The following is a 9,075-nucleotide window of genomic DNA, read 5'->3' as shown; positions in this document are numbered from 1 at the left end:
GATGAGAAAAAATAAATTATTCATATAGTTAAGGCAGACAAAAATTTAATTGTAATGGGAGCATAGAATTCAATAATAGAAAGGAAATATAGTAGGAAAATGTGAACTAGGCAAAATAAATGAAAGCAAAAGCCACCTGGTAGAATTTTTGACAGAACTTAATTAAATTATGGCAAACACGTGGTTTAAAAAATAGGAAAAAAGGCTGTGTAAGAAACATGAAAGTGTCAGATCAGTTACACAATGGCAAGAAATACATTTATGAGCTAGATTTTAAACGGCAAAACATTTCCAGGGGCAGCTGTGGACTCACACTCTTAATTTATTGGTTATGAACTGCAGAATAAAAATGGAGAAATTACAGACTGTTAGAAAATTAATGAGATAGGACTTACGTACACTGAAAGAATCATAAGCTGTCGAGAATTTCATAGGGACTACTAGGCAAAGATTCATGGAAAAAGGAGAAAGAAATATAACAGAAGACAAACGGGCAGCTTTGAGAGAATAAACAGTGACTGCAGCAGAGGATCAAACAGGCAAAAAGACAAGGCCCAGCAGAAATCCTTGGATAACACAAAAGATTTTGAATTTAATTTATGAAACAGGAAATTACAAAAAATGCAGCAACTGAAGCAATTATAAAGGAACAAAGACATTTAAAAAATGAGACAGAGAGAGAAATGGTTAAGCACATATGGTTAGAGAACAGATCTAAAGCTGTCTAAGCATTCTTGCCTAGGAGAAAGACAGATGCCACCATGTGCAAATTAGACACACCTTTGGGAAACAGAGAAGCAATTGTATGTGTATGAAGAGCTGAGATGGCAAGCCAGCACAAAGCAATAAAAGAGAGCTGAAAGGTGGAAGGAGTATATAGAACGACTGTACAAGGGAAATGCACATGAAGGCAACATCATAGAAAGAGAAGAGGACGTAGATGTCGATGAGAGATAGGAGAAGCCATACTCCAAGAACAATTTGATAGAGCACTGAATGACCCAAGTTGAAACAAGGCCGCAGGAGTACATGACATTCCCCCAGAATTATTGAGATCCTAGAGAGGGCCAGCCACAAAAAAGCTATTCCACTTTATGTGCATGATATATTAGACAGGCATAGTACCCTCAGACTACAATAATTCATATGCCAAGAAATACAGGTGCTAGCAGGTGTGAATACTACAGAACTACCAGTTTAATAAGTAATGATTGCAATTTACATAAATTACGTAAAGAAACGGAAAAAAAAAAAAAAAATGTAGGAGCTTACCTTAGAGGAGATCAATTTAGGTTTTGGAGAAATTTAGGAATGTGAGGCAATTCTTACCCTGCAACTTATCTTAGAGTGGAATACAATCTTAGAAATTCTGAAGGAAGCAGTTACAAAATACAGAGAATGAAAGGTTATACATACCACTTGTACAGAAACCACACTGAAGTTATAAGAGTTGAAGGACAAGTGCTGCAATAGTTGAAGGCTATCTCTGATGTTATTCAGTCTATACATAGAACAAGCAGTAAAAGAAAATGAGGAGAAATTAAAAGGGAATTGAAGTTCAGGGAGAACAAATAAAAATGCTGAAGTTTGATGATTACATTGCAGTTCTGTAAAAGATGGTAAAGGCATTGCCAGAGCACTTGAAGATAATGGATAGCATTGTACTTTGTGAATAGACATCGTTCGTTTCAGTTTCATGGAATCGTGGGCAAAGTTTAAACTGATTGTGAATCGCACTCTGGAGAAGATTGCACTGAGTAAGTGAATTAGGGATAGAAAAGAGTCAATGTGACTTAATAACAAAATTAGGAAAATGCTGAAGCATGAATTGTTGCACCATCAGTGAAAAAAAGGGCAAACAAGCATTGAAACACCAATAGGAAAATTTCTGTAGAGATTCGTGCATCCATAAAAAGATCAATGCATGAAGGATATGACTTCAGTCATCATATTCAGCAAAAGATCTTGCTGAGAACTGGAGGAAATTCTGGTTCTACATAAAACTACTAAGCAGTTTGAAGGCTTTTATCTTGTTACACATTGGCTAGTCTGGTGTGGCAGTGGAAGACTGCAATAAGAAAGCTGGAGTTTTAAGTTTAGTGTCTAAAAAATAATTTATGCAGATGGATCATACAGACATAGTATCATTCAAACATCGCACAGACTTCCATATGCAGGATGTAGAAACTGACATCCCTGGAATCGAGCACCAACTGAAAGTTGAAAGGTCTTAAGGTCTGAGTGGAATCCCAATTCAGTTTGATGGCATGGCCCCTTACTTAGCTTGCATTTATCATGAATCTCTTGTTCAGAGCAAAGCCCCATGTGACTGCAAAAAAGGGCAGGTGATGAAGGGTAAAAGAACAGATCTTCAAAATTACATACAAATACCCCTAATACCAATTTGTTGCAGAATTCTTGATCATATTCTAAATTTGAATATGATGAATTTGCTTGAGAAAGAATAGCTTCTGTCCACAAATCACCAAAAATTTAGAAAGCACCAGTCATGCAAAACTCAGCTTGCACTTTTTTCATGTGATATCCTGTGAATGATGGATGAAGGGCAACAGGCAGATGCCATATGCCTAGATATGTGGAAAGCACTTGACACTGCAGACTGTCGATGGAGGTCCAAGTGTACAGAAATATGTCCCAAGATATGGGACTGGCCTGAAGACTTCTTCAGTAATAAAACTGAGTATGTTGTCATGCATGACAATGTCTATCAGATATAGGGAGTGCTCCAGGGATTGGTCTTGTTCTCTATATAAATAACTGATTTCATAAAAAGAATCTACATATGAAGCAGCTCTTGGTGAGTTAACTTTTTAATCTTTTTATTTATCTGCCCATTTATATTAATTTATCAATAATTAATTATTTTTGTTGTTAAGTAAATGATCTGACAGATAGGGAAAGCAGTAATCTGCAGCTGTTTGCTGATGACACTTTAGTGCAAGGGAAAGTAGTATTATTGAATGACTGTAGCAGGATACAAGGATAGTGGAGTGATGGATGGCTGCTCACTCTACATGTTGATGCACAAACAATACAAGATGGAACCAGCATGAAGATCAGTACTTAGGAAAGCAAATGGTCAGCTTTGGTTTACTGGAAGAATTCCTAGGAAATGTAGCTCATCTATAAAGGAGATTGCACAGGGAACATTAGTGAGACCCGTTCTTGAGTACTGCTGGATTGTTTAGCTTCACAGCTAGATCGGATTAAAGGTACGCATTGAAACAATTCAGAAGTGTGCTGCTAGATTTGTTGCCAGTAGGTCTGTTCGACACGAGTATTACAAAGATGCTTTGTGAACTCAAATGGGAACCCTTGGAGGGAAGACGATGTTCTTTTTCAAATATTTTTGAGAAAATTTAGTGAACCGGCATTTGTGGCTGCCTGTAGAATGATTCTACTGCTGTCAACATCCGTTTTGTGCAAGGACCACAAAGACAAGATAAGAGAAATTACAGCTCGTATGAAGGTGTACAGACAGTCATTTTTCTCACTCTACAGTTGCGAGGGGAACAGGAAAGAGTCGCCAGTAGTGCTACAATGTATCCTCCACTGTGTCCATAATGTGGCTTGTTGAGTATGCTTGTGGATGTGGACAGTGTCTTGAAAAGAGGTTAAACGATAAACATCAACAAAAATAAGAAAAGTAGTAATAGGATGTAGTCAAAGTAATTCAGGCAATGCTAAAGGAATTATGAGAGTGGCAGTAGCAAGAAAAGATTTCTGAAAAGGAGGAATTTAACATTTAATATAAATTGAAGTGTTAGTAAGTCTTTTGTGAACCCATGGAAGGAAGTGAAACAAGAACAATACACAGTTAAGAGAAGACGAGAAGAGAATGAAAGCTTTTGAAATTTAGTGGTACAGTTGAATGCTGTGGAGTACATGGGTAGATCAAATAACTACAGAATAAATATTAAATCAAATTGTAGAAAAAGAAATTTATTGCACAACTCGATCAATAGGAGGAATTGTTAAGGAATTGGCAGTGTTGTGATGGAAGTGTGTGTGGACTAAAAGTTCTTAGATACCAAGACTTGAATCCTGCAGGCAGCTTGAAATGGATGTAGGTTGCAGTAGTTATGCAGAGTTGGAGCACCTTGCACAGGATAGACTAGCATGGAGAGCGGAATCTAACAAGTATTCAGACTGAAGGCTACAACAAGTCTCCATTTCCTGCACTGGATGAGGTGCTCTAATATAGAAGATACACTATTCATTGCAGTTAAGAAAAGGATCAATGCAACAATCAAGACATTTAACTGCCTTCAGTGTATATCTATCTTCAAGTGTGTATGATATTTTGCAATTACAAAGTAACACTACCTCAACTTTGTTAAGTAAATCTTAATCCCAGCTAATAAATGATGTTTCTGTTACGAAATTTGTTTTCCATGGAGGATATCACTTCGAAGCCAATATGGTATACATAATATAATAGTTTTAATAATAATGAACTGCAAGTACTTCTTTTCTAGAACTGTTTCCACATTTTTATTGTTGATCATTACAGATTTTCATTAATTGTGTGCAAATTAGGAATAATAAAGGCTATTTCAGCTGTATAATGTCAACCATTTGTGGAGATTTCCAAGCTTTAGATTTCTTGCCCAAGTTTCCAAAGGTTAAATATCCTGATTTCCAGACAGTTTTAGCTTTTTTCTCTGATAAATTTTGAGATCTGAAGGCTAAGTAAACAGGTAAGAGAAACAAAATTTAAGACTTCTGTATTTCTGAGTGTGTTTTCAACTCAAATTTTGAATGAACAGCAAGTTTCTCTCTCCTTTATAGGGTTTATGATCTGAAGGATAAGTACACAAGGTAAGCTGTGAAAATAAAAGCCATTTTAGGCAAAGGGATTTCTGTGTTTACTAACTAGTTAACTTGAAATTTGAATTACGAGCAAGTTTTTGCTCCTTCTCACATATAAGATTTATGAACTTCCCTGGCAAGATAACACATCAGATCAGAGAAGAAACATAAAATGAATATTTTGTATAACACAATATTAAGGTTTTGAAAATAAGAACGGCAGTACTGGGGTATTATAGTGAAATTTTCTCTGCCAAATAATATTCTGTGTTTTGTCAAACAATCAAAGCCTATCAATGAAGGCCCGTCAAAACTTCTGTGTGTGAGAGAGAGCAATCCCTTCTTCAATTCCACTCAGTTCAGTGGCTCTGAGACTTTTTGACTTTAGTTCATTAACTTGCTCTCTCAGCTTTTTCATATTCTTAGCTCTGCTTGTGCTTTAAAGCTTTCATATACCAGTCTCGAGCATAGTTATAGTCCAGAATTATTCTCCTATTATCATCATCATCTTGAAGGCACCGCCAGCGGATTTCAAACCGACATATACGTGAAGTATGGCTGCCAATGACTTGTTATCTTGGTTGATTATCACACACTCTTTATTAGAGAAAAAATTTTACTTTATGAAGGCTTGACCATGACTCAAAATGAGAATCTTTTGAAGAAAGCTATACAAATGCTAACAGGTGGTATTACCATCCAATAAATCTATTCAAAAGTGATGGATTCTCATCTCACTTATCTTGTAGTTTGCGCAGAGATCCGAAAATTCTTGCTTACCAAGAAGTTTTCCAAACTTTACCACAATCCTTAGGATTAATCCAATTCTGCGAAGAGACTTCCTGCAAGGTAGTCGAGATTCTACACTTGCTAGTCCTTGGGCTAGTTAACACGAGAGCTTCTGTATCTATAGATGTATACTTCAAAAAAGATGTATACTTCAAATGTGACTTTACATCACATCAACAAGAATAGAAAACAAAGAATTGTACAGAAAAGGGGATTTTTTGGACGGGGTGGGTGGGGGGGTTACCTGAACAGAAACAAAGCCAAAGGAGATATTTTAGTCAGCAGTCTTCAAAATATTTCTAGATTGTCACGAGTCACCCACAGCATGTTGTTCAACTGAGACTGTGGTGATCAATCCATGCCATGAGTTACTTGTGCAAATACTCTGAGAAAGACAAACAACTTCCCTGCTGCTCTTGTTGGCAGCTGCTTGGCTAGCAGCAAGCAAGCTGAGGGGAGCAGAGAATTGGTACAAAGGATGGAATAGCGAGTGAACATATGACACCCAGCAGCTACTCAGCTGCACCCAGACAGTGACAATGTGTGGCTTCTTTCTAAAGAAACCGTTTCATCCGTTAAACCAAAAATGAGATTTTTCTTCTTGATTCCCTGATTTCCAGAACTTGTGACAACTCTGATAACCTGTTAAGTGCTCATACTTGAGTTGTAGTCAGTATGTCAAACTGATATCATTCACAAAATTTATCATGGCTGTTAACCACACTGCAACTAAAATATATCTAATAAATCTCCTGATACCGGGGTTCTCGGTGATCTTTTTGTAGTTCTTCCCCTTTCCTAAACCTCGGCACTTTTTTTTTCTTCCTTCCCCTTCAACCCTTCTGTGGAAGGAGGAGCAACTGGTTCTGAAAGCTTGCAAATTTCCTTAACTTTCACATATGTACTATTGCTGCTGCTTGGTTAGTAGATTTTTTTTTTTATCTATAAAATTATATTATAGCTATAATATTAGGCAAATACTACCTCCTTAATGTCACATTTGAGTCTACTTATTCAAAAAGGAAAGCCCATTAGTTTTATTATTTTTCCTTGCCTCAATTACATTACCAATTGTCCATCATTTCAGATAAATATTCTTAGATGACTGGAATCGTTAAATTAAGTAATGTGTGTTGACTATCATTTGGAGTGTGATTTAGGAGAGGTTTATTAATATGAGTAATTGTATCAGGTGCAATTAATGTCTAATTCATAATGGGTTGTCTGTTTTCACAAGACGTTAGCTCAGGAACTAGCCTTGAAGTACCAAATTCCAAATGCCAGAAATAAATTTTAAGAAAATATGAAATTGTCACCAGTTTTTATTTAGCATATATCTTAAAAAGTAATCACAAATGCTTTAAGATCATATAAAAATAATTACAGCATCCGAGACAAATTTAAATGCTTATTTAAAAATTACTGTCTGTATATTACATCTGTTACATAAATTAGCAAATGGGGAAGGTTCACTAACAATACGTAGTGTATGTGCTGTCTAGGAACAATTGTATAACACAAGTAGCAAAAATAAAGAAAAGAACAATGACAGCAAATAGTCTTTCAGTTTATTTCATTCAGTTCTTATCTTAAATGAGCCAACAACATTTCTTCAGCTACAGAAAGCAAATGAATCTCAGCAGACAATGCAACAAGTAACTGCTGCTTCTACTTCACGACTGAGGTACTTTCATGGAATAAACGAATCAATCAGTTGTCCATGGCCTTCAGCAAAACTAGTGTAATTTTTCACTCGCAGGAGTATGCATGTAGCTCACATTATCGTCCCTTATACTCACCAACCTAACTTTTAGAATACAAATTTTAGACAGTCTTTATAATGCAGCTGATATGCACTATGTACTAGCTTTTCATTTTTGATGAATACTCCCAACACAACATTGACACTTCTTCTCTGTGAACTTTTCTCATGACAGGTCTTAATGTAATACTGATGCATAAGCCTGTAAGGGAGAAACAGGAATCATTTTAACTAAAATAGCAATAAACAAGCTATATAATTTACACCTAACTTACAAGATAACAGTAACAAAATCAGAAAGGAAAACTTGAATGACATTACAATACATAAAAGCACCTGCATCTATGCTAATAATGGGCAGATGAAGCAGACATTAATATTTAAGTCATTAGAGGACCACGAACATTTAAAGTAGAGGACTGATTGCTGCAATAATGATTCCAAATCTAATGACCTTAACACTGTAACACCTTTCTCCCTTAACAAATAGAACTTTCAGTATACTAAATCCAGAGAGTTGCCTGGAAGCATTTGTAGAATACTACGCAAACCTAGAAAGAAAACAAGATGTTCATGAATGACATTTACAAGCTGTTAGTGGGCCTGTACAAGACACACAGTAATATAACCTCTATACATGAAAGAAAATGTCCTGACTGATTCACTGCCTCATCATTGCCCAGCCCAAACTACTAAGGATAGAAACTTGACAATGGTGTTTATCTTTTACTGTAAGCATTGTCTAAGAAGTGATTTTTTGAAATTCCACCCCTAAGTGGGTGAAATAAGAGGGCCAAAGGATTTTTGGAAATATGTTGAAGCTAGAACTAAAAATGGTATTTGGTTTCTCAGTAAAAAATTCGAGTTACAGCATTTTTGGAAATTTGATCCCCAAGGGCTTTTAATATGAAAATTTTGACTTGTCAGTTCACAATCAAAAGATATATGTTTCAGTTTTTGGAAATGTTTCATCACAAAAGCATTTTTGAAGCTAAATCTACAAAAATTTGTATTTGGCTTCTCAATTAGATTAATAATTATGTGCTTAAGTGTTTTTTTCCCCCCCAAAGTTCACACTCTAAGGGGGTGAAATACAGGATTAAAAGTTTTATGAAAATATTTCACTACAAAAGCGGAATCGCTTGTTGGCCAGAAGTATGTTTAGAAAAGAACATGTGTCTATGGCATTACTTAGAATGAAAAATTTAGAAGGTGGTGCAATTTCTGAACTAAATTAAAAGAAAATAATGTCTGGGAAGTCCTGGTTGAGAATAACCAATTATTTAGGAATGAAGACGATTACTCACCTGAAGGCAGAAGCACTGCCTCGTTGGCACACACACACCCTTACAGAGCTTTACTGTGCTAACTTTCAGAATGGAATTCCCTCCTGAAGTTGTAGGAGAAACATGCGCGTGCGCACGCCCATCTCCATGCATTGTGCTCATTCAACTGCCAGCCCTTTCCCGGCCCATGGTGAGTGTACTCCAGTGAGGTGGGGGTGTGTGTTAGAGAGAGAGAGAGAGAGAGAGAGAGAGAGAGAGAGAGAGAGAGAGAGAGAGAGAGAGAGAGAGAGAGAAGAAATAAAACAGCCAGATCCAGGATTCAGGATCCAAACATACCAAGATTAAAAGCTGGACAAAGAACTGGAAGTGAACTAATTGCTGTGGCAGTTTGGCAATGGCAAACAG

At 36.4% G+C, this 9,075-nt stretch overlaps 1 protein-coding gene across 6 annotated transcripts in view; it reads right to left on the bottom strand.

Annotated features, from left to right (window-relative positions):
* Positions 1-6,926: 6,926 nt before the first annotated feature.
* LOC126278508 (uncharacterized) overlaps positions 6,927-9,075 on the bottom strand; it is a 40,304-nt gene continuing 38,155 nt past the window's right edge. For all 6 annotated transcript variants that reach the window (XM_049978669.1, XM_049978670.1, XM_049978673.1 and 3 more), the window contains exon 9: positions 6,927-7,586. The gene's annotated coding sequence lies outside the window, so the exon portion shown is untranslated. The remainder of the gene's footprint in view (positions 7,587-9,075) is intronic.

This window comes from Schistocerca gregaria, chromosome 6, assembly GCF_023897955.1.
Source record: "Schistocerca gregaria isolate iqSchGreg1 chromosome 6, iqSchGreg1.2, whole genome shotgun sequence".
NCBI classification, from domain to species: domain Eukaryota; kingdom Metazoa; phylum Arthropoda; class Insecta; order Orthoptera; family Acrididae; genus Schistocerca; species Schistocerca gregaria.
Note: the sequence above shows the minus strand (reverse complement) of the source record. Positions and strands in the feature narration are given on the sequence as shown.